Source organism: Agelaius tricolor, unplaced genomic scaffold (genome assembly GCF_023055355.1).
Source record: "Agelaius tricolor isolate 1412-34295 unplaced genomic scaffold, bAgeTri1.0.p SCAF_34, whole genome shotgun sequence".
Lineage (NCBI taxonomy): Eukaryota > Metazoa > Chordata > Aves > Passeriformes > Icteridae > Agelaius > Agelaius tricolor.
The window spans coordinates 5,657,681-5,685,006 of record NW_027269294.1 but is presented as its reverse complement, the minus strand read 5'-3'; the positions used below and the strand labels follow the sequence as shown (position 1 = coordinate 5,685,006).

Genomic DNA, 27,326 nt, shown 5'->3' with positions numbered 1-27,326 from the left:
AGCCCTGGTTTTCTACCACCCCCCTGCTGTGCAGGCTAATGGAGGCTGCTCAAACAAACAGAAATATTTTTATGGGCTGTGAAGTTAGACTTGTGCTACAAGGAGGAGAAATGGGGGAATATTCCAGAAACGGGGAGGTTTCAAGAAGCTGCAGCTGATTATCTGTTCATTATCACATTTTCCAGCGGTTTCTCTCCGTAAGTGTGAAAATGTCTGAAGGGTTGTGGCTCTTCCAGCTCCTAGATACTGAAGTTCATGATAAACTGCATGGCTTCTCCCTCACGTTCCCAAATTTTCTCTCCACATTTACACCAGCCAATTTGAGGGCCATTCTTTGTTTGCAGCAAAGACTCTAAAGCTCCAGGTTATGTTTGTGGACTGCAGCCAGGAATAGAGAGCAAGGAAAGACAACATTCATGCCTGGGAGTTTTTTGCTTTCGAAGTCTTACACAGGCACACAAATTAAAGTGCTGATAGATAATTAGGGTTTTTTTAAACCACACCAATGGCATTTTATCATCAAAACACAAAGATGTATGTTGCAGTAATGATATAAAAATGCTGACATATGTAGAAAAAATGTAAGAAATCCTTTACTGTTTGTACCAATCCAAAAGTCAAAACTTTTGAAGTTTCTTTATGTTAATACTTAGAGTAGTTGAAATTCAACAGGTTCAGTCACACCAGTGAACCGGGTGACTTCTCTTATACAATTTTAAAACTGATTATTGGAATATAACTAAGCCTCAAAGTGTAGAATGTCTGAGCAGTTGGAGCACATAATACAGGGTGTATATATATATAGTCTTTGGCTATATCACTACAGCTTTTTGCAGTTCTAAGATGACAGAAGGAAAAGACTCTGTAAAGCAACCACTGATGCAAAGTCTACATTAACATTACTTGGAACACATACACAAAAAAAAGAATTTTTAAAAGTGATATGAAGGAGAAGTTAATGCATTTTTTTTCATATACACAACTCTGAGGGATGTCTTTGCTAATCAAAGCTCCTTCCCACTTCTCTCACACACAAAATTCCACTCCTATAATCCTTCATTTGGGCCAGATTGACACTAGATGAATGCAGAATTACCTCTTGAATTTACTGAGAGACAGCAGAACTTGCTGACGGATGGAATCATCTTCACCCAGTCTCGCACCTCTGCGTGGCAGATACTGCTGCAAACTCAAAAATGTTCCTCAGGGTATCCCTTGTGCAAGATGCTGTGCTGAAGGAGCTGAGGAATTAGCACAGGGTGTGTTAGGCAGTACATGGTTGGTGTAGCACACATTTTTCAGACTCTCAGTACTTTTCCCTGTGAGCCTCATGCCACATTACTCGTATGCTCCTGCTGAGACAGACAGGCTGGGGGATTTTTCCCTCCTCCACCCCCTACCTGGCAAGATATTCTTTGCTGAGCTTTGTGTCATGTGGCATTAGGAGAGCTTTGTTCTCAGAGCTTAATTCTCTTTCTCCAAGTCTGCACTGGGGTGACATTTACAAGCTAATGCACTTGCCCTTTAGGTAGCCCCCAACAGACATCTCATGTCCAGCAGGAATTACAGATCATTTTGCTCTGAGAAGGAGCTTCAGCTGGGCTCAAGGAAATTCAGGAATAAACATGCACCACAAGACTTAGTCCCTTTTTCAGGGAGAGCTGAGTCCTCTTTTCAGCAACAGCTTTCTCCATGTATGCAACAGTTCACCTCTTCCTACTAATGTGTATGTTCAACATAGAATTTAGACTTTAGCTGAGGAGTAAAGGGTTTTTTCTGTCTTCTAGTTACAGATTGTGTTTAAAAAGTTTTATAATAAAATTGATAACATATTTCTGTATGTCAAGGCCAACAACAGGCTCATCCAATCAAGCTTCTGTAAAAAATATTTTAATTTCACTACTAACAACTACTCACTTTCCCCACCTGAGTTCTTTTATACTTCTCTGAACAATATGGTTATAAATGCTACTGGTATTTATTTTCTTTGTACCAGTGTAACGTCCTATTTAAAACAAGAGTCCTTAAATAGCAGTAATTAATGAAAAAATTTGTCACACAAACTTTCACTTGGCTATTCTGACCATATTACTTACATGTATGACATAACGCTTTGTGTCATTAGGAATTAAGAAATGAAAGGGTGAAGCATGTACAATACCATAGCCAGAGAGAAATTCCTAACACTGTTCCCTTCCACATAATGTCATTCCCATAACTAGAAAAACAAAAAAGAAAGAAGTGTTTTGTTTTAAAAATATACAGAAATAGGATAGAAGAGTGAATCATTGTACAAACAAATGGAAATGCTTCTTGGGAAATTAAACACTCTGGCTGCATTTGAAACCTGATTGTTTGAAAGAAGAAGCAAACTGTGTTTAACAAATGTTTATCCACAAAGCCATGGTGAGTCTCCTCAAACATGATATTAAATAGCAGGACAGCTATTAAAGATTGATAAATTGCTGTAAGTACATTTTTTTCATTTGAGAGTTTGGATTTATTCCTCCTTGTAAATGTCTCCTAGAGAGATCACTGTAGAATAAGTAGTTTATATCTGATTCTTATAACCCACAATGCACAATGACGACTTGTGATTCAACTTACAAGTAACCTCCATATGGAAATCTTCCTTTGATGTTTTCCACTGATTTTTTGCTGAAAAAGCAATTGGAATTTTTTTTCCTCTTTTCTGCTGTTACAGTAGAAACTCGACAATAGGTAACTACTGAGATTTTTCCTGCTGTGGAAAATGCACAGCTTCAAAAGAAAATAACAAAGGTCTCATAAAAGTGGTCTCTTTAAATAAATCACTAGATCAACACCCCACAGCATTTCTAGGTCATTTGTGAATAGCAATGTTAATCAAGCAATATTGAAAAAAAAAAAAATTGTTCAACTTAAAGAGAGCCTCCCCAAATACTGGTGCCTCCAGCAGAAAAGACCTGCTACTTCCAGAGCTGTTATGACATTAAAATCCCCTTCCATGATTTGTTGTAGTCACCTATGAGTGGAGTTAGACTGCTGAGGCACAAAGCTGAGCCCTGTCCCATGACAGATCACTGGTGTAAAGAGGCTCTCTGGCCATGCAGGGATGGATGGCAGCTCACAGCCAGTCTCAGGTTCCACGAACTGAAATGGACAGCTCGGACAGAGGCACAGCTACTGTGGGAGGAGGACAGGGCTCAGCTGAGCTGCTGCTTAGGATTTAAACACCTAAAAGTTGAACCAGCACGTGTTTCAGGTGCCACATCAGCCTGAGTGTCCCTGAGGTTGGAGTTGCTGTCACCATGCCTGGGAATGTGACTCTGGTTTGCTGAGACCAGGCTCCCCTGAGCAGAGAGGGAGGAAGTGAATGGGGATCCCAGGCTGCTCAGTTTGGTTTATTTTTGTTGGTACCCCGACCTTCCTGAGGTTCTCCTTGCTTCTGTGTTTGCTGCTGCTTTTATCAGAGGGTTTAATGTCACAGACTAAGTCAGGAGTAGGCTGCCCAGGGAAATGCTGAAATTGCCATCCCTGGAAATGTTCAAAGGTCCTGTGGATGTGGCACTTTGAGACAGGGTCAGTGGTGAGCACACTGGTGATGAGTGAATGATTGCAATCAATGATCATAGAGGTCTTTTACAACCTTAGCAACTCAATGATTCTGTATTTGTGCATGCTTGGTTTTATAAAGGTGCATTTTTCAATGGAGGTAAGAACTTCTAGTCATGACACAGAGAGTGCTAAAAGTAGCATTTAAGATCTGCTCAGTGTTTACCTCTCAATTCTGTCACCTTCACCAAATTTCTAAATATTTTTCTTTACTGCTGTGTCCAATTCTTTTTCTGCTTCAGTCCTGGTGACCCCAATGGGAAAGAGAACAGGGACAATGTGAGAAAACCTTGTACCCTGACTCAGTTATTCTGATTTATGCTCTATGAAAATGAGTAAGGGATGCAGAACCCTCAAAGGGGGGGTCATGAGGCTTTTGGTGTGACTTTTGGAGGAAAAGGAGACATAAAGCACAGTACTGATGCGGGTGTTATTTAATGTTGCAAGTATGAGTTTCTGATCAGTTTTATTTCTTTCTATAAAGACAAAAACCCCAGTGACTTTCTAATAATTAGCATTCACCAATTATTTCCTCCATATAAATATAGTGTCCTTCAGAGAGTCTCTGCTCCCACGCTTGAGATGAGGAGTATTTTCCGCTCTGATAACGCTGCTTCCATTCTCTCACTCATTCATATATGCACATGCCATTTGGTATCAGTTTTCCATTTGATGGCACAATAAAAGTCACCTAATTAGGTAACAACAACTTAATGTATTAACTACATCCTTGTAAAACCACGAGAAATTTGTGGGACAGGTTTACTGCTGATGTTTTACTACCGTGTGCTCCCATTTCCTTCAGTTGTGTTTTGACCCTGAGCAGCACTAAAGGTGAAATTCTGATCCACTGTGGAAATCAGTTGTGAACCTGAAATGAATTTAAGAGCCTTGGGATTCCTCATCCAGATCTCCCCAGGGCCATAACAGGAGTAGTTCTCATGAGAAAGCCTGGCTAAAGCAGCCCTCTGTGGGCAGTAATATTTTATACACAGGATGTGTGGATACACTCCTCTTTTAAACAAATTTGGAAGAACAATAGCAGCCTAACTCAAGGACTCGGAATATGGGAAATGCCAGAAAGGAGATTCTCCATATAACTTCATTTCAGCCCCCTTGTATGCTTTGGTAGTCAAACCTGTTGGCTCCTGGGATATTTTTGTTTTCCCTCAGACCTCAGTGAATCACAGGAACTCTGACAGAATGGCAAGTTGTTCAGTATATCACTGAGTGGACTCCAGTGTCCCTCCCATCTCTAATGCTATTTAAACACAGTTGAGAGAACTATTTCTTTCCTCAGATATTATATCATGGCACTAGTCATTTTTTTCAGTGTATTTATTCTCACAGGACCCATTATTCTCAATTTACTCTCAGAAGCTGGACATGCAGAATTAGGAATGTCAGGGGTGATAATTTAGGGCGTAGGCTCTGAAATACCTATTCCAAGATATCAAGACCCTGGTTATTAGAGTTCAACAGCACATGGCAAAAAAAAACCAAAACAACCCAAAACCAAACCAAAACCCAACAAAACAACAACAACAACCCCCCTCCCCCAAAAAAAACCCCAACAAAACCAACCAAAAACCCACCAACTCTCAATTAACAGGTTCAGTGACTTCTGATGTGAATAAGGTCCCTGATACTCTACACTGTATAGCTGAGCTCAGTTGAAATAATTAATATCATACTAGAAGCCAGTTAGTTAAAGTAGGATAGAGTGCAGCAGCTTCTGTGTTATTCTTAGTAAATTTTACGATCTGTCTTTTGAGTAAAGTGGCAGAAATGAAAGTTTTGTGCAAGCAGATCTGTAGAACCAGACACCTTGTAAATATGTCCTTATAGAGACAGTAATTCTTTAGGAAGAATGAAGCATCAATATTAGAGAAAAACCCTCTCAAGAGTTCTCAGTAATTCTTGTGACTCATTCTGCCTTCTTGTGGGGATGTTTTGACTCTCTAGAGTGCCTCTCTAGCAATTAGAATGTGTTTCCCTTACCCATCCATTGGTCAAGCTGTTGTGCTTGATGAATATCAGACATGGCAGTGGCTGGATATGTGATGGATATCCAAGTGCTGGCAGTTCCTCCTCCAGCACACTGGGATGTGGAGATGGCAACAACAAGTGTTCCATTTGCCTTGGGAGAGGTCAGAGGGGTCAGCCAGGACGCTGATGGGGAAGGACAGTTCTGTGTGAGCTCAGTGTCCTGAGGATGTTCAGCCTTAAATGTGCCTTTTGTGAAGATCCAAGAGCATTTCAGACACCTGCAATGGATACTCTCAGGTCCTAATGTAGGACCACAAGAAAAGATGGATTTTCTAAGGGCTATTGCCTATAAATATCTCTGGTATTTCACATATAATGATATATTTAACATTTAAATGTAAAGTTGGGGGATTTTTTTTTTATTTTCTATAAACATTGCAGTGAAGTTTTGGAATGAAAGATCTACAGCAAGAACCGAAAATAAAACAAAATGAACTTCACTAAAGTACTTTCCTGAGTAATAAAGCCAAGTGAATTACAGAGAATAAACATGTCATAAGTAGCATGAAGTAAATTAGATTATAATAGGATTACTGATATCATTTATGAACAAGAAAAGATTTTTTTTATGTTTACCAGAAATACAAGGAAAAGGAATGCAAGAATGAAGACCAAAACCCCAGTCACTGTATAAATATAGTTTAAGATTCATTTAACTCTCACACAACTGGATGGTCCCTTGGTTTGCCATTTGGTTTTAGGTCTTCAGCACATCTGAATGCTATTTAGTTGAATGCTGTGCAAGGGTGGGAAGGAGGAGGATTTCAAGGCACTTGTAATGAATATGATCTTCATGTTAAAAGAGTTCACTTAAGGGTAGATTGAGTGGGAACCTGAGTCCATTCCCACAGCAATCTCATCCTACATCCCTCTGACATTAGGAGCAGAGAAGTGACCTGGTAGCCATCCTGCAGAAGTCAAATATATCTGTACATTTTGGATCCTGTTTATCATAACCTCTTTTTATTTTTGGTGACCAGCTCTCTATTGTCTCAGATCTGACATTCTCAGCACAAAGGATGGCATCGTAAGGCCTGAAGATGCTGAAGACAGAGTAGCTTCCTTAAAACATAGTTTATCACAGATTCCTTCAACATGTTACCCCTTAAATCCACTGATACATTCCTACTGAGTTTTCCCTGAACCTTGAATGTAGTCTGGCCACTCATTTCAGGCATCTGGGTAAAATAAATCTTAAATTGAAAGTTGACCTCATCAGCAAATGTCATTTGTTTACATTGGATCCCATCCGTTTGAGTGGCCTCTCTGTACGTATTAGAGGATGAACAATTAAAGCCTTTGGTTCAGGGAAAGGAAGGGCATTGGAGGTCTCCAGCACTGTGTATCAGATTTTAGCCAAGAAAACTTCTTTAAGCATGTTATTAAATCACAAAAATTACAGATTAATGCTCCACTAAGCAGGCAAAAAAAAAAATGCTGAGCTTGCTTCTGGACTGTTCTCTGATGCAGGGGAAGTAAGGCTGGAGAATGGAGACAATTAATCTTGGGACTGAAATTTAAGGGAAAATATTTATGTGAAGGACCCTTAAGACACATTTCTCTAGGTCTTTTTTTAACTCCTCCAGAAGTTCTTGCAATACTCAGAAAAGTCCTTAAAAATCATCTTTCTTGTCTTATACAGCTGTAAAATTATTTTGTTCCTCTTGGACTGCATAGAGGAAAAGTGTCTTCAGCATCAATAAGAATTTGACTACAGGGCTATTGTATAAAATTGCCCTTCCCAAACTTCTTTCCATTCAGTGAATTCTCTGATCTTTGGGGAGAAAGTAATGCAGATAATCTTACAGGGTACTATTTCTGCTCAGTGGATGAGCTGCAGGATTGGGGTGGTGAATGACCAACACATTTGACAATTACAAAGAACATTTTTTCCAAACTGTCACAAGTAAAGCTCCAAAAACCTTAGGACAAGCCTTGGAGCCATGAGGAACTGGCTCCCAACTCAGCCTACAGGTACTCAAACCACTGGGTGAGAATAAATGTCTGCTTGCAGCATTTGGATTTTTATTTGCTGCTGACCACAGCTGAGGAGGCCACCTGTGGAGCTCCTGGAACACACTGCTGTGGGTAGAAAATGTTAACTGAGCATGGTTTCACAGCTCACTGGCATTCTGCGTTATGAAAATGAAAGAAATTAACATCCCACCAGTCAGAAGTCAAACTTCACAGGGAACAAGTGGGCACACTGCCTCAGGACACGAGACACTCTGCTGTAAGACATATGTGATGTCTCTTGAGGACTGGAGAATGACCTTTACACATCAATGAGCTGTGCAAAGAGACATATCCTAGGGGTAGGGCTCGTTAGCAGAACAAGGAATTGAACCCAAATCTGATTTGTCTCGCTTTTGATGACTTGCTAGGCACAGAAAGCCAACAGAAAAGGGAAGGCTGGAAAATTTAGCTGACTTTCAACCACAAGGACTTGTTCTTCAGGACCATAATTATGGTAAACTTGGCCTCATGTGAGTAGATTTAAACAGCTAAGTACTCACCTCTGAGCTGTCATAAGCTGTTTTGCTTCTGAGCCTCTTCCTCTTTGTCATATATAAGTCAGAGAGGTTGTAAGACTATTTCACTACAGGAAAAAATAGACATATTTAGATAATCCTATCAAATAATATTGAGAACAATGTTTTTCCTGAAGACCCTTCTTGTTGTTCTATTATTTCTAGAGTCCCATATTGTTGTTCTATCAGATTGCTAAAGTCCATACCTCCTTGGTGTATTCTCATGGCTGCAGATCTTCACAGCACAGACTCCTTCTGCTGCATGCTGTTCTCTCTCAGCTCAGGGCTCCTCCAAGGCTCTCCCTGACTGGCTAACCCACCCCCTTTTATCCCAGTTATCTTCATTGGTCACAGCTGCAGCCCATCAAGGGCAACCAAGACCTCTGGGGCAAAGCCTATACACAGATATTCAAATACATTTCCTCTACTATATTTCCCCCTTTTTCTTTTACTTAACAGTTGTACAGATGTTCAAGTACAACACACACCTATTTCCCCATGATTCACAGGCCATGTACAACCCACATAGCTCCTTGCTCAAAGGCCACACTCTTTCACAGCTCCTTGACCCAAAGGCTACGTTCTCTCACAGCTCTTGGCTGTCTTATCTTCTACCAAATATCACTACAGCTCTTGGCTGCCACAGCTCTTGGCTGCCTCATCTTCTGCTAACTATCACATCAGGGTCACCAATGGTTGTTGTTCTATTATTTCTAGAGTCCCATATTGTTGTTGTCAGATTTCTAAAGCCCATACCTCCTCAGTGTGTTCTCATGGCTGCAGAGCTTCATAGCACAGACACCTTCTTCTGCATATTGTCCTCTCTCAGCTCAGGGCTCCTCTAAGGCCCTCCCTGCCTGGCTAACCCACCCCCTTTTATCCCAGTTATCTCCATTGGTCACAGCTGCAGCCCAATTAGGACATCACAGCTGCAGCCCATCAAAGACAACCAGGACCTCCCAGGGCAAAGCCTCTATACAGATATTCAAATACAATACATTTCCTCTACTATACCTTCTGGTACTGGAATACTTTTGATAGACAATATATTAGTTTATTGTGTAGCTCTGTTAGTCCTTTTAGGCACTGTGGCAGCAAAACAGCTTACTTTCTAAACTTGAAAAAGTGTGTTAAAAAAATGTTATACTTGGTGAAAATGATCACTCAGAACCTGAGTGCAGAGACTGTGCCTTCAGTTTATGTAAGTCACCAGCTACTAAACATTCTCTTCCCTGTCCAAATGCACAAGGTCTTCTAATAACAACTTGCTCTTTGTTCTTCCTAGACTGGTAAAAAAATAAAAAGAAAAAATCTTCCAGTCTTTATAAAATAGACATGTTGCTGGCAGAAATCCTGACTGTCTTATACTGAACTCTGCTCCAGGACCTAACCTTAAAATGATAAAAAAATAGGAGAAAAAAAGATTTAAAGGTTACTTTATATCAACTTAAACAAACAAATCCTCATAACTGACTTGTGGAGGAATATGTAAAGGACTCCTGTGCATGTCAACTAGAGACAAAATTGCTGTCAGCACTAGAAAAAAATCTCCTGGACTTTATACACAATGATGTAGATGTACATGAAAGCCACTTGAAAATCAAGGGAGTTTGAGAACGATACAGTTTGTCCATGTAAATGTAGCTGATGTGAAGCTAAAGCTGAGAATGTACTTTTGGACTGAATCTGTGCTCAAGCTTTCGAAGAAAACAAAAAAAAAAAAGCAGTGAAGAGCTTCAGAGAATTAAGAATTATTGTAGTTATTCAAGGCTTGAAGCCAACTCATCTTTAAAGTGGCCTAAAACCTGATCTGTCTCTTGTGAGATAAGAGTTTTCAGAACTCTGCTGTGGCTTTTAGATGACACGAAGTCAACTTTTTTAACAGTGAAAGGAATTACCAGGCTGATTACATCTCTAATTAGGACCCAGCACATGTAGGTACCACATGGGATCTCTCTGTCCCTGCACAACCAATTCAATGCACTTAACTGAGCCCCAGTGTGTACCAAACCAAAGAGGAATACAGAATTTAGTGGCTGCAGATTGTCTGTCCACAACATTTATATAATGGCCAGAATTAAGCAGCAAGTAACTAAGGCATTATGTGTGTTAAAGCTGCCACAGGCAGATCCTATTTCAGTTTAAGCACTGCTCACATCTCACATGAGCAGGTCTGAGTGTTCTGTGGAAAACTGAAGGTGTGGAGTCCTGGCCCCACAGACACACTGGGAAATGTGCCATTGCTTTAGTGGAGTCTTTATCTCGCCCCAGATCTTGAAAGCATTTGCTAGACACTGTATTTCCCAATGTGTTCTTTGGGGCCAGGCAGCACACTGAAACATTCCACAGCTTTAGCAGGAATAGCTCTTGTGGGGCAGCTGCTCCTTCAGACTCACTGGAACAGCCTGAAGCTCCACCAGAATGGAGCTACAAATTGCTGCTCTGGTAATGGGCAAGATCCATTTTTACCAGGCAGAGTGTACCATACTCTCATACTTCTCATGTTTTGACTGCTATGAAGAGAGCACTCAGAATGATGATGCAGCTACATGGTTGTAGCTTAAAGGAGGAATGAGTGAGGAATGCCACTTTCTCCTTCATAGAATATCAGAATGGTTTGGGTTAGAAGAGACCTTGAAGATCATGCAGTTCCAAGCCCCCTGCCATGGGCAGGAACACCTCATATGTCTCTACTGGGATAAAGGGAGGCATTCATTTGGTTTTTCTCCTTTTACTCCAAAGGTAGCAATTTATAAATCACAGTTCTCAGCTGAATAACTTATTTTCCTGAATTCTTATAAATAACATATAAATATATATGAACAGATAAGTAAAGGAAAAGGAGAACGTAAACCTTACTTCCTCCTAGGCGATTTAGATTTTACAGCTATTTTTACTTAACAATGTGGAGTTCACTATTTTAACATTGACTGGCATATCCCATTCATCATCAGAACTTTATTACAAACAACACAAATGTCCCTGGATACCTGGGAAAAGTTGTGATCTGTTTGTCCCTTCAGTTCTCCAGCATGAGCAAAAATATACCAAACTCCTCCAATGCTCATGGCAGTGACTCTTAGAGCAGCTGTTAAACAGCACTTAATTAAAACAAAATACTAACTCTGCTCATCCCCCAACCCTCCATGCCCCTTTTCCCCCTTAGGAAAATTCAGTTAACAGGACAATCAGACACATGAAAAAACTGCCATGCAAAAGCAGCTGCAGCTGCAGAGGGGAATGTAAGTGTGCCTTGCCTGTCAGTCCTGCACAGTCTCAGACTCGATTTATGCACTGACCCTCTGAGTATTATCCAGAGAATCCTACTTTTTTGGGCATCCAGCCTTGATTTCACTTGATTGACAGAATATAGATTTCCAAGATATTCCTGGATCCACGGAGGATCTGTGGCTGCAGCATGTGCAGAGGGAGGGGGAGGTATGAGGTAATTAGAGACAGGGAAAGCCACTTTCTCCTTCCTCATGCCTGTGATGGGATCAGCGAGCACAGCACTGAGATGTTTCTTGTTTCTCCCAAAGCTTCGACTTTCCCCCTCTGTGCATGGGTGTGCACCAGGATTTATGGGTGAACATGGAGCTCTGCTCCTCTAGAGGAACATGAATTCCCTTTTTTTCTGTCTGCTCAACATGCACATCTGGGAAGCTTGAGTTTTCTGAGCTGGTGGCTAAGAATGGAAGCAGAGACCAAGGAAATAATGTTAGGAATTGGGAGTGGATTTAAGGAAACACAGACTTGATCTGCTGTGCTCCCACATACCAGTAGTGAGAGAGAGAAATGTGAGAATTATTTGTTGAAAGGAAAAGAGCAGTTTTTAACTATAATTTATTCATTTAAGTCTAATAGTTTTCTGGGTCAGAACACATGCCTTGAGGAAAGTGGGCAAGTTCACACATCTCATGGAGCAATCTTCCAAAGTGCTGGGCAATTCTCTCCTGGGGGTTTCTGCAAGATAAATGTGGGGAAGTTATCAAATCCCTGCCTGGAGACATTTTGAGGCAGGGCACCTCAAGACAAACCCATCTTTCTTAAGGTGCACACATGCTGCCAGTGAATTCACTGCTGGAGAAAAGGTCTTAACCCAAATCTCAAAACAGGCCTGAAGGTTTGTCCAACACTTACTCAGGATAACAAATGACTCCTCTGGGAGGGAAATGCTTATCGTAGAATCAAACTCACAGTGTTGTGTGCCAGATTTACTGATCAGCCCTTCTGCTCTCTCAGGTACAGAGGGAAAAGTGTGTGTGAAAGTCTGTTTATATCCAAACTTGGGAATGCAAGAGATACCACAAGGAAAGTGCTTGATAATGAGATTCATTCTGATAATGAGGCTGTAAATTCAATATATATTTTCTTAATTCACTCTTCATTCCAAAGGAGTCAACTGACCATTCAGAGTTAAAACAACAAACTAGGAAAAAGAACCAAAAAAAACTATCCCATGATTTTTCATTCAGCATGCCTTAAGACTATTGTTTGAGTTAAAATTTGTGATTTGGGCTGGGTTTTCATTTCTTAATTTCCAACAGGAAGCTGAAAACAACCTCACCCCCATATTGTTACTTTGGCTATGTAACAAACAAGGGACTTGAATTGCTCCATCTTGGTGCTGAAAAATGGGTGTAGGCTCTGATGTTACCACAGGCATCATTTTCAATACTTTCAAAGAAAACAGATCTGGATTTTAGTTGAAACTTGGGTCAATCTGACAAAAGACAGGTAATCTTTGTGGCTTTAATACATACCTTTGGCCTATATTTCAAACAAATATGAGGCAGCTCAAGGTTTGCATTTAAGTGGTTTCATATGTCTCTCAAGTGCAGGTCATTTTCCTTAAATTTCAGTTGAGAGTCTGAGTTTTCTCAATTCTGAAAGTCAAAGTTAAATTTAGGGGTGTGAACCCATCTGGACTAAAACTGAAGGAAATATTGGCACAAACCTCAGCAAAATGAAACTGCCAAAATTGAAACATCTCTGATATATATATATAGTTTTTTATATAGAGTTTTTAAAAAGTCAGTGGTTTGTCAGAATAATAATCAATTTAATCTGGTTTATTCAATTTTCGAGGCAAAGGAAGTAAATATAAGTTGCTTGTGGCTTTAGGAATACTTCAACAAATTTAAGGAAAGCAGAAATTAAAAAATTTAAATTTTTGCTAAGGTTTCCTATGCACTAATCAACCTCAGATGAGGTCAGGAAAAATTAAGGAGCATTTGCTCAGGGAATAGAAAGCAGAGAGAAGAAAGGAGAGGAAAGAAAAGGACAAAAGACAGAGGAAAGAAGAAAAGAAGCCTAACATTAAACAGACTTTAAAATCCATTAAAATACAGGTCATGAATGTCTGAACTGGAAGAATTTTGATGGGCATTGTTAAGTTTGAAGGAATTTTATGTCTTGCATAGGTTAATTTGCTTGTCATTTGAACTGTGAGCTCAACCCATGGAAAACATGAGACCGAACTGGGTTATTAATGTCATGAGTTCTTTCTATTTCAAATTTCTTTGGAGGGGTTAGGGAGCATTACCCATAATATAATAATGCATTAAATAATACTATTTATCAACCAATAGTGCTACTTATCAAACACACAGTGGTTGATAAAGTGATCTAAATAACTGTTTAAAACTAAAATGGATTGCAGAGACTGAATAGACTGTCTGATAAAGCAGTGTAGGTAACAAAAAGCTCTAACTGAGCTTTTTCACCCAAAAAAACCCCCCACCATCCTCCTTGCAGAAATGTCTGTGTTATAATGTGATCATTGTTTCTCTGGCTAATTACTGCTGTCTATGCCAGTGGGAAGCCTTGCTGTAAAGCAGCAGGAACATGCACCTCCCATCTGCACGGACTATTTAGAGATTGTAGAACAAAAAAAAAAAAAAAAAAAAAAAAGAGCAGGGGAAAAAATACCAAACCAACAAATGAAAACAGAGGTCTAAGTTTATTTTTCTAGGAAAAAAAAATCAGTGGAGTACACAAGGCACTCTGTGTGCGTGTTGAGTTGCAGTGACACACGAGTCACTGATCACGGGCAGCAGTGCCATGTGATAACCAATGTGCCTGGTGCCACTCAAAATAGCCCCTCTGAACCCTGGGCCATTTCCAGAATGCTCAAACACAAACATGTTGTAACTCAGGCCATTTTCATCCTATGCTTTAAAAGTTTTGTTCCATTTCAGAGCTGAGCCAGCCACATGAAGTTTACAGATAGGTAGAGGAGAAAGTGAGCAAAACCTGAATGAAGCACAAAGAAAAAATACACATGGGGAAAAATTAAATTCACATCACTGGAAACAGGAATATTTTAGAGATTTAAATGTGTTTGTTAGAACTTGGAAAGATATGTCCACATAGCAACAGAAAGATCACACACTTCTTGCTCTTCAAGCAGCAGCAGAGCTTTACAATTTTACCTTTGGTATATTTATGGTGTTTGCTCTCTACTGTAGCTCTACAATAGCACTGGCAAAATGGCAAAAATAACTCCTCAGAATGAGCATTTCCCTGAATAGGCTTCATTGCAGTTGGAATTTGAGAGAAACTTTCCATGGAAAAATAGGGGGTGAGACTGAATCCTTTTAAAATGCAAACCCCACAGTAGTGAAATAAAACAAGCTTTAAAGGCTTTAAAATGAAAATGACAGAAAAGCCTGATCATTGAAATATAAACCCTGTTTTTATGTTACTTGTATTCATTAAATTATGTATGAAATATAATTTTGAGGGAAAAACCAAGAAGTTAATAATATTACAAGACCATAGATTTTAAAAGCTGCCAATTAGGGGAGACACAAATCATCAGCTTTACCAATTTATTTTGATCCCTTCCTGCTGACATCAACATAAATGTTGACATAAACTCTGCTGGGAAAAGGAATAGGACACACACAGAAGTACAGAAGTTTAGCAAAATTCCTGAAGACCACAGAACATATTTGTTTTAGAACTTAGCACATTTTTCTTGAGCATGCATTAAAAACATATTTTATAGTTCATTATTAATTCAATCAGCTCACTATTTATTTTTGCAATGGAATCTTCTGCAGTGCTCTTTGTCATAAGCGCTACAATTTTGCTGCTTTTTATCCACAAGGAAAATGTTACTTTTGAAAAAGTGCTGCAAGTTAATAACAACTAAAAAATCTCTTCAAAGTTTAAAAGTGCTACTTCAAACTTGCTAAAACTTTAAGCAAATCAAGTTTAGCAACCTAGTGATGTTGATAAGAGAAGGGCTGGTTGATTTGATTCTCAGAGGACCATCTTTGAAATCCCACTGTAGGCAAACTTAGAAAAAATTGCCCCACTTTTTTCATTACAATCCCCTAGCTAAAAGCTTAACATAAATTGTAATGAAATAATTTGTAAAGGCAGAGATAAAGAGAAAATTTGTCCAAGACACTTAGTAATTTGGGCCTTGGTATATTTTTTTCCCCAAAAGTAAGCTATCCTTATTTCATCCCAAGCAGTAAGAAGGAATAACCCTCACAACACTATTTTTTATGATTATCACAGCAGTGAAGAATTGTCATGAATATATATCCTCTTATAAAAAGTCCACTTGCCAGAAGATTAGCACCAGTTTTTGGAATTTAATGCCTGGTCAGCCTGCACTAGCAGCATTTTTCAAGGCCAAAATATTTGGCAACAATTATGGTGTACATAAGCCATACAAGATGACATGTTCCCTGAATATAAGTTCCCTGTTTCAGGGATGAATAAGAATGCAATCAATAAATCAGTTTCCTGTGTAGCTTGGTGAGGTTGGATTAACAGAAGAGAATTTTGAAAAGGTAATGGAAAGAGCTGTAGTCCAATACTTGGTGCAGGAAGGAGTTTCTTCTTCTGCACAGCAGAAGAAAAAATAGAATAAAAAAGATGGAGAGGAGATGAAATACATATTTATAGAAAGTGACAAAGAAGAAATTAGATAATTACCAAACAAGAGAAGAACTTGAGAGCCTTGAGAGGCAAGAGTAACAATAGGAAAACTGTAGGAAAGACAGAAGAAAGTGAAATAATCAGAGTTGGGTTTTTTTTTTACTGAAATGCACAGTGAAAATTGCAGTCCATCTAAATAGAAGAGTCCTAAATGTGGCAATAATTCTGATAACAGTGAATAAATACCACAGCCACAAGTGTAATTGTCTGTCAGACCCCTGCTGTCGTGCTCAGCCTAGGTTAGACGTCTCAGAAAACTCTTTAAAACCATGTGAAACTCTATTTGCAGTTAATATACTGATATAGATGTGTGTTTATTTTAAACTGATCAAAAATGCCCTTAAAAAGAAAAGTATCTTTTTAACCTCAGTGCCTGGTTGGCAATGGCACTGTTGTAGCACAGGGTGGTGTCTGCTGGTTGCTTTCTCTCCAGCACTAGCAGAAATTATTTCAGGAGTAGGGACTCTGATCATGCAGTTCCCAGCCTTTCTCCTCTGGCATGGCCCAGAATAATCTAAAAGCTCTAATCCAAACAGCCTGACCACACAAAGCAAGTGTGCATTTCAGCTCACACTCAAGGAATAGCAGAAATCCATCCATTCACTGCTGGAGGCTTTCAAACACTTTGGGGTGTCCCCCCAGAGATTCTGTAAATAAGCCTTGGAGCTGTGTTTTACATGGAAAATATTATGGAGACTTGCTTTTCACACCAAAGGAAAGAGGCTGGGCTTTATGGGCTCCTGTGGCAGTTGAATTTTACTGAAACACACAGTGAAGATATGAAATCTTTAATAAGTCTAATACCCTTAAAATATACTTTTTTCTTCCTTGGTATTTTACTTTCTGCATGTCTTCACAATGGGCAGAAATTATCTCGTCCTTAAAACTCTTGTTTGCTTGTGTATGAAAATATTTTAGGCCTATTCCAACAGTATCTCAGCATATAAAACTGCAAATAAAATCATGTATGCCATTTAAATTTGATCAAAAGTGGGAACAGTGTGCTTGAGGATGTGCTGAAAACCTAAATCAACACCAGGCTTTGCCATATTTCTTCTCATTATTTTTAAACCATTTTTCCCTGTTTTCATTTATGATTTTATAAACCATCAGCTCAGATATATGATCAGTTATGGAATTAACCCCAAATCCACTGGTGTGCTTAGGAAAATTGTGCTAATTTGAATTAATTTAAGTGGTATTGTAACTCAGTAAGGGTGCAACTAATATTTGTGTCAATTTCTGTGGCTACTGGTAATATAAACCTTGTCATCTTTGTTGGTAGATTATGCTGTTATGTACACAAAAGGAATGGGAAATACAAATTTTCCCCCAAGGGAGCACAAGTAAATCCCCCCTATTTCTGTGTTTTGTTTTTCAAGGTGTTTCTTTAGATGGAGAATATGTTCATTTTCTCAAACCATAATAAGGAAAATGGGGGGGGGGGGGGGGGGGGGGGGGAGGGATAAATAAATAAATAAATAAATAAATTTATATATGGAAATAGGTATAACTGATTTTTAAGGAAGGTATCAAGTATTTATGGCTGACATTCATACACCAAGGCAAAAAAACCCCACAATAACAACAAAATCAACCCACACCAGTGGCAGATCTCAAATAAGCATTGTACATGAAGATTACCATGTATTTCCAGATTAATCCTCTTGTTTCACTGTGTTTTGTCCCATGTGCTTTAATCATTCAGGGAATGTAATGCTAAGATTTTTAGGCATCATATTGTTGACATAATCAGATGAAATGATGCTCAAAAATATTAGTGACCTTTCCTTCTTTGATACAAAGAAGATGCTTTTAACAGTTGCATAGGAAGGTGGAATAACTGACAAATAATTGCTGAGAAATGAAATTCAAAGAATACAGAGTTTACAAATCTCCTGCTGAGCTCTCTCTGGGCATCCCAGGGCAGCAACTATAGCAACTTTAAACCATATATTTAATGATATGCAGGAATTTTGGCTGATTTAACCAAGGTAGCTTATTCCATTTTATTTTCTTCTCTAGTGTTGCTTTGTTATCCCACATGCAATGTGTATTTTTCTTCTCCTCCAGCATTTGATATTCCAGTTAAAATGAAAAATAAATTAATTCCCACTGCGCCTAATTTTCAAAATGAAATTGAAGAAAAATGCTCTCATTCCACACCCCCATCACACTAATGGTGACTTTGGGGAATCACCACAGCAAAAGTTGGGAAGTTTGTGTGGAAAACAGCAAATCCCTTGCCAAGTGTGTGGGGTATGAAGGAATGCTCGCAGGTGAGAAGAGCTGAGCAGAGATAACAACTATTTTTCACTGAAGGGATTCTTGCTGCTCCTTCAGCAGGAGAGGATGATCAGCTTAGGTATGGGAAAGCAGGGAGTGGGAAAATATCTCATATAGCATTCAAACCTAGACACTTCCTCTTCTGCCCCATCTGTTCTTTTCCACAAGAGGATTCCATTCTCAGTTATGAAAAGCAGCTAATATCCAGAAACTGAGCATCTTGATAGAACTCATTAATGTACAGACTTCTATCACACACCCCTGCTTTGTTTCCTCTTTCTCAGCAGAATTCAATTTCAACTGTTTTCCTCTGAATATTATTCATTTTGGTTAGAACCTAGTTACCTTACAAAACTGTCTTTTGTGGAAGACATTTTTGGGTTTGGTCATAGCTGTTATCTTCTTCATGCCTTCCTAGCTTTACTAGAGCATTTTGGACATAGGATTCCAGAGCCTGAAGTTTCAGGCTTAAATTCATTCATAAATTTTATTCATGTTTTGGCTTTTTTTAATTTCCTTTTCATAATTTAAAAAATAATTATTTCCTCACATTTTCCTTTCAGAAAAAAGTATAAAGGATATCTTTGAGCATCTGAGAACCTCTAGAAAATCAGCTTTTATAGCAAGGTGACATCCAAAAAAGCTTTACCTTTTCTATGGCTTCTTCCCTCATTCTTGTATTTGCTGGTTTCAATGGATCAACTCTTTCTGCTACCACAACCTGGGAAAAATTTAGACATCAAGTCTCTTCATTGGTTAAAATAGTTCTTCAGGTGGGTCTGTTTTTCTGGAGACTCAGCCAAGTGCCATGAAGTTAGCAGATTTTCTTCCTAACTTGTAGTGTAATTCCATTTTAAGGAAGTTGTACAGGAAAATTCAGTTGACATCTGCTTTATTAATACAACAAAAGAGTTTCAGCTACAGCACTTGCTGGTTTCCTCACTATCAGGATTAATTTAAGTAATTCCATTAGTTCCTCTATCAAGATACAACTGAAGAGAGACAGAAGCAAAGCATTCATTTTTCCAAGTTTTAAACTGAAGCTTTTTACTGCTGTGATCTTAGCCACTGATCTGACAGCTGCTGATAACCAGCCTGTCATTGAAGCATGCAAAAATTCAAGTTGATTCTGATCTAAATCACAAAATCACAGAAGGGATCAGGCTGGAAGGGAGCCCAGGATGTCCCTGGCCTTCCTGGCCACCAGGGCACTGCTGGCCTAAAAATGGTTGACTAAACCACATATGTGTTGAAAAGTAGCAACTTTTCAACATATAGAAATAGAAATCATTTTTCTATAAGTAGAAAGATTAGAAATGAAGTAACCTGGAGTTTATTGCTTTTTTTTGGGCTGGATTTGAATTTGGAATCCGGATCAGGGAATAATTCAATCTGAGTTTCATTTCATTTGAGCAAAAGTTTCAAGATCAGGAGACAAGATAAACATCTTATGGTTTTTGCTCATCCCTATGTAGTGAAAGATAACAAACAAACAAAAAAAACCCAAACACAAGACAGAACCCCAAGGTCCCCCTTTTAGTTGTCAGATTGCACATTCCAGAATTGTTGGCCCTGTCTGAATTGATCCAGTTGCTTTTTAATGCATCATATTCAAAAGAAACGAGAGAAAAATGGATCTCCCTGCCTTGATAAAATCTCAAAGTCAGAGGCCACTTGTGCCAACTACTGAAGTGTATCTCATCAGGTTTAAATTATTTCATTTTAATCTCCCCAGCTCAGCTTCACAAATAAATCTCTGATTCTTTTATTCTAAAGAAGGAATTTAAAAAAAAAATAAAGAATAGGGGGGAAAAAAAACCCAACAACAAAGAATCTCAACAATTAATCCCATAAGGCTCTTTGTCAAAGCTTCTGTGTGCTCTAAACTTATGTAAGAATGGTACACAGTCATCAATTCATAGTCCAGAAGCATAAAAATTAAAAAAAACCCAAACCTTGGGAAGGTTTGGAAAAAGACATAATAAACTTAGGACAAAGGAAAAAAAACAACAACTCATGCTAAGTTAAGGGCATTAAAAACCTTTTACTTGATATGATAACTAAATCATGTTATAATTACTATCAGTTAAAGCCTCACATGGTATTTTATCTTCCACGGAGAAAAGTATTCTTTCATTTTATGCTCTCTTTCTTTTTTTTTAATTTATTTTAATCTCCAAACCATGATCAAAAGCTGTGTATCTGTCAACTTCAAACCATATCTATGAATTAGAATAAGAGAATAGAAGTCATCACCCCTGGGAGTTTTTCAATGAGAAAGAGCAGATCAGAGAAGTAAGATGGGAATACATGCACATACTTTCCAGGATCTCTGGCTTTAAATCTGCATGATAATTTAAATTATTAAATGCACAGAGAGTATTAAATCATGGTGGTTTACTTAGGAGTGTTTTTAACTTTGAATTCATGGGAATACAAGGCCTGATACCTTCGTTTATCTGCAGATGCTGATAATTCTCAAGATGTGCAAGGAAAATGGAATAATTGATTTTAAAAGAGTCTTTAGCAGTCCATCCTAGTAAATCAATTCTGTGCAGTGAGAGGAAAAGGACAGCACTTGAATTTACTTCCCAAATATTCCATTCCAGCTTGGTATCTCAGAAGGGAGATTTCAGTGTGGCTTTGCAGATGTAAGTTACTCACATTTTTCATATGTACTTTGTTTGTGGTTGGAAACTTCCTTCCCTAGGAATGGCTAGAAAAGGCCATAAAGAGTTTTCACTGGAAGCTAGACATCCCTAATGTAGCTCTGTGGCTACAAAGAGAACAGAACTTTTTTCTTCAAAAGTTGCCACGTAGATAAAAAGATTTTATGGTAGGTTTTGCTCTTTGGAAAGGTGTGACTGATTTTGAACCTTCCCTTAGGATGTTCAGCGCTGAGATTCAACACCCCAGGTAGATTCCCTGGGCAGATTAATTGTGCAGAGGAAAAAAATACCTCTAAAAAGGTTTTCCTCTTCCTTAAAACCAAATCCCAGTTACACCTTAATTCTAATATATCTTCCTGTTTATTATAAGTTAAATTTGTGAGATTAAGAAAATAACAGAGAATTTTCTCTTTTTTTCCTCACAATTTACCCCTATTAAAGCGAAAACCTCCTGATTTTTCACACCTTCTGAAGGAGCTTGATTTAACAGACAGATTGCTATAAAATTGTTTGAACCCAGTAATTCCTCCAAGTAACAGAAGTGATCTTTGAATTATTTTGAGTAGAAAGTTTGAGGCTTGACCATGGACACAGTGAAGGTGGTAGATGGTTTTTTCGTTAAATGATAAAAAGTGAAATGCATAAGGAACAGTACTGAAATGCAGGTAACACTGATATTGTTTTGAAGAAACACAAAGAGGGTTAACAAGCATGTGGCAAAGATATGCAGATTTCTAAAAAATTTTTATAAAGAAATCAGGCAAAAAATTCTGCAACATTTAAAAAAAAATTAAACCAATGAATCTTTACAGACAACTGAACCAAACCCTGCCTGCCCATTGTAAAATATAAAATATAAATTCATGTTTTAGCAAATTCATGTCTACACTTGCATGTATTATCTGTAGCAGATGTTGCCCGTGTGACTGACCATACTGTTGGTATTAGGCTGGAGTGAACATTCACAAAAGTTTCCTTGTGCTACGTCAGAAATGCCATGCATGCACATTTTGAGCTACTCAGAGTAGACAATCAGGGTAGAAGGCATGAAATTAAGGTAGAAGGCAGGAAAAAACCCACCAGTAGTGACTGGGAGAGAAATGTGGGTAATTAAAATGTGGTTATCACTGCAGAGGCCTCCCAGTCAAGCATGTCAAATGTGATCAGATGATGGCTTAGAACTTGCATTGGGCTCATGTTTGCCACCTTCCTTGGGTTGGTGGCTCATTCAGATCCCTGCCTCTTACAAGGAGTGCATAACTTAAAATGGTATCTCAGTGACAACAGGCTGTGGGCTCAGTAAAAAGCCAAGTGGTAACAGGAGTCTCCTCAAAGCAGTGTCAGGGCAGAACCAAACTCTGGGTGATATCTGGACCAAATATCACTGACTTTGTAAAATAAAACAGCAGACAAGAAACCAAGTGTGCTGTTCTGAAGTGATGCAGTTGCCTGTAAAAGAGTTACAAGTTTTTCATTATCACGCAGTCATCATCAAAATATGTGCCTTGGCTTGGAAAAGCAGCCCACCAGCAAAATAAATTTAAAAAAAAAGGGAAGGGGAGAAAAAAGCCCTCTCCATTCCTCAAATTCAGTGTCTTTGTGGTTGTGTCCCTGGCTGTCAACACTTTCCTTCCCTATTGAAAGGCGATTAGAAAAGCAGTGTTCTGCCAGTGCCAGTGGCCTCAAGAGCCTCATTATAGCACAAGGATAACCCCAGGGTGAGCAGAAAGCCTCAGCACAGAGTGGCCATTGAGTCCTTCATAGCCAGGCTAGGCACACAAGCTCCAGCCAGGCTTACCAGCAGATGAAGCTCATGTAGCAGCACACAGGCAGAATTAAAAAAGAATAAGAAATTTGGCAGCTTTAATCAGTTTCTCTATGAAAACAAGGCTGAGCGCAGGCAGCAGAAAGGATCTGGACCCAAATTCACTCCCTGTGTTCCCTTTTTCTTCTGGAAGGGGGGAATTGAGACCCATGAGAGGTGAAAAATGGGGATCAGGATGGACTCACTGGAAGCTTTCCTCATGAGATAATGAAAGGTCTTGTGGTCGTATCTTAACCCCATCCCTTTGGAGGAAAAAAGCTTAGAATGCTTTTATGGTTTTTTACTCTTGGACTAAAAGACTACAGCTGTTTTGAAGCCTGACATAGTTCTAGCATATAATTAATACCATTTCCATTTAACTCACCAGCTAAATCTTAAACAGAAAGCACAAGCTGTGACATATTACTGAAAAGAAGCCATGCACGTTGGACAATTGACTTGGTGGTGGCCTTTAATGCTGTGCCCCGTTGGTGGGGTGTCTGTGGTTATCATTTTTCATTGGAGAAATGTCAAACAGTTCATGGGCCTGGCAAACATAACTATCACAGGCAGTCCTGCCTCTGCTGGCTTTCATCTTGTGAAGCAGTTGCATTTCCTGGCAGAGCATCCATGGATTTATAGGCATACATGCAACTTACACTCTGCATACATCCATATCTATTTTTATAGAAATATACATTAGGATATAGATCAGGTCTGGGATATCACAGAATCATGGAATGGTTGGGGTTGGAAGGGACCTTAAAGGGGATCCCATTCCAACTCCTCTGCAGTAGGCAGGGACATCTTCCCCTAGACCAGGTTGCTCAGAGCCCCATCCAACCTGGCCTTGGACACTCCAGGGATTTGTAGTTTATCCCTACTAGACAGCCAAAAAAGAGGTGAATTAGTGTGCTCCAAAACCAGTTATTTTTTACCTCCCTTGGCTACCTGCATTACTGGAAGTCACTGCAGCGTTGCCACACTCTACAAGTGACAGATTCATTGTGAGCACTGGTTCACAAATGTGCAACTTTATGTCTTACACAAATCCGTCTCTATTTGGCAAAATTGTTTCTGTGATCACTTCTGTCTCTCAGTTGGTTTGTTTTTTTTTTTGTGTATTAATGGCAAACAGTCATGAAAAGCAAAACAAGCATAAGGAAAATGTTGAGTAAATAGTGCAACTTTTGGGGTTTGTTGTTTCCACAACTCTAGACTACCAAATTTACTGTAAATTGCCCTATGTGTTTGAATCAAAATTAAGGTTTCTCCAGTGAAAGCTGCTCCTTGCAGAATTGCTGGTTGGTGCAGGTTAGAAGCACCACTTAATGTCATTAATCAATTCTCACTAACACCAAGCAAACAGCTGGCACAGCCTGTATCACTGGTAGGCAAATTTGTAACTCCTTTGCTGAAAGCAGCAGCAAACCAGAACCTCCCTGGCAAAACAGGAGGGATGAAAAATGCATCAGCAATACCTTCCACCACAGGGAAACCTTAAGAAACCTAATGAGGAAAGTTTGTTGATTCCCACTGTTTCTTTTGGCACTTTTTATTGTGAGTGTACTGTTTGAGAGAGCTTTTCCTCTCCCCAAACCTTTGATGGGGGTATGTCAGCGATTGGAATGGAATCAGCGTGCAAGTGCTGCTCTGAGCCACTGTAACCACATTATGCTCCCCTTATGTTCTTTCCATCAGCCTGCTGCAGTGTGGCTGCTGGGCTTTCAATTAGGATTATTAGTTTTGAAAGCCTTGAAGGTGTTGGGCCTGGCTGGGTTTTAGACAGGGGGTAACACAATACCTGCTCTTTCAAGAATCTGCTATCACTTCTGAAATTGGCAGGTGATGGTATTTATAACTGTGGGGGGCACTACAATCCCCCTAAAAACTGATTTTACTTATTCCCTTCTAACTTTCTAAAACCTACCTCTACATCTTTTCTTTAATTTCCAAAGGTGTTCTCAGATTGACTACTGTTGGCTCTACATTATTACTCCCCTCTCCAGTAGTTTTTTATTATTTTTCTTACTGGATCTCACACTGTTTTTCATGTTTCTGTCTGGAGAACCTGGCATTATATTTTCCTTTTACTGTTTATAAATTTATACGATTTTTGTTCTGTTGTGCACTATCACGAGGGCTGAGTAAATGTGGTATGCTGAAAATAATGTTGGGATTAGGTAATTAGGGACTTTCCAATATTACCTTCTCTGTTGGGTTCCAATATAAATCTATGTATTGTTTCAAACATGAATTATTTAACATATCCAGACACAAATCCATGTGTAGGGCTTGAGAATTGTCCCTCTTTACCTCTATGCTGCCACAGCCAGAAAATGCCTCTCTGAACAACCCAGCCCACATAACTGCATTATTTTAAATGTTTATTGGTCTTTAGTGTGAGGCCAATACTGAAACAATGACAAATGTCCTTCAATCTGTTTATGCATGCCTGTTGCACACAACAGAGCTGGCACTGCTGGCTTTGTTTTTTAAGTGGTCGAACTCCTGAGCTCCAAGTGGATGGTTTTGGTTGGTTCTGGGTGCAAGCTGGAGTAGGATTTGAAACAAATGGTTTCCCACAAAGAAATGAATTGAGAAAAGCAGTGTTTGTCAAGGAAGCCCCAACATCTGGGAAAATACACACTGGTTAGCTAGTTTTACTTGAAACAGGGAATTTGTAGCTTTTGGGGCTTTTCTCCCTTTGGCAGAAGGCCCAATCACAATTTTTGTGTTGAGAAGTTTCTTATTACATGATAAAAATGTTCAAATTCAGCATAAAATTAATGTGTCATAGAAATATTGCTCGGAAGGGACTTCTGGTCACCATCTACTCCAGCTTCTCTCCTAAACAGGATTAAAACCAACCTTAAACTGAGTCAGTGGTGGCTTTGTCCAGAAAAGCCTTGTAAACCTCAGAGGAAAGGGTGTGTGTGAGCAGCCACAAGTGGGGACAGTAGATATCACCCACAAAAAAAAAAAAAACCAAAAAACCCAAAACCCAACTCAAAACCACCCAACAACTTATAGAACTCTATCAGAAAATCAGCCCTTTCCTACAACCTTGTTCTCTCCACCCCCTCAGCCTCTGGGAAATGCTTTTTCTACTGAAAACCACAGATTTTTCTTCTGGTGTGCCACCATTTTGCCACCAAGAAAAGAATGCAGCAGCAGCACAAAGTGGTTACTACTGTTTTATTAAATAGAGGTCTTCATAAATTCCAGCTGCTGACCATGTGTTCCATCTTTTTATGCCCAAACTCACACTCATTTTAAGAAATTCTGAGCACTCATGTGAGTAAATGCTCTTGCAAGGCCCCAGGCTTGATACCTGTGTTGCACATAAACCCTCAATGTGTGGCTTTAGCTTGAAAAGTCTGTTTAGATCTGTTGAACATGCCCCTTCCACTTCATAATTGCTCTATCTGTTTTTTCTCTGGGGATGAATCTGACTTTAGAAACTGATCAGATGATCATTAGACTATTTTACCCGAGCTTTATCTGGCATGGATAATCTGTGGAGATAAAATGAGGAGCTAGAGATTTCAGCCTGTAATCATAGCAATTTGAAGGGGAAGGGGTTTTGCCCTGACATCTGTGGCAGTGCAGGATTGGAACTCAGAGGGAATGGTGGAGGGAAAGTAGGGCTTTGTTAAGAAAAGCCATCAAGCTTTTCACAGGGCTTGTGGAGTGATGGTTAAAACCCAGCAGGCATGGCATTAAACCTAATATCTAGCTAGTATTGCTTGTGAATGCTAACAACTGTTATCCCTCAAGAGTCACACAGGAATTTTTTTCCTAGTTAACTTCAGTGGAATTTGGAGGAGATCTTTTGTAAGGGGATTTGATCCATTTATTAGTTTAACATTTCTAAATCCACCTAAAGTCACAAAATCCCATATTTGGATATTGCCTCCCCCGTGAGAACAGGGAGAGCACTTTGGGAGTTGTGTTGTTTTGACTTCTGTGTTGACATTGGGCTGTAGACAACTGTGATATCTTAAAGGCAACCTGGAGGAAGTGGCAATGAACAACTGAGGTATGAGAGCCTCAGTCTGAGGAGCTGGACTGCAATTCAGAGAAATTGTTGAATCAGAGTGAAACAGATTAAATCAGAGAAACTGTTCATTTTATTCCTCCACCTATTGCTAGGAAAAGAAAGCCTGCTTCAATCTTATCCTTGCACTCACTCAGAGAAGTCATGTGTGTTAGAGAACATCAAAGCAAGAAGGGAGACACTGAGATAGGGAATCATCTGCAGGCCTCCATGGCTGGAGCAGACAGAGCCACAAGCTGCTCCAATGCCAAAATAAACGGCTGCTTTTAGTACCCCAAAGAATACAGATGGAATATGAGTGTGTATAAGGAAGGGAAAATGTTGCAACTCTTGTGTAAGCCATTAAATTATTGCTTGCCAGCTTTCTAATTGTA

At 39.2% G+C, this 27,326-nt stretch overlaps 1 long non-coding RNA gene across 1 annotated transcript in view; it reads left to right on the top strand.

The window, feature by feature from the left end:
* LOC139602504 (uncharacterized) overlaps positions 1-27,326 on the top strand; it is a 193,851-nt gene that overhangs the window by 120,943 nt on the left and 45,582 nt on the right. The window lies entirely within an intron of this gene.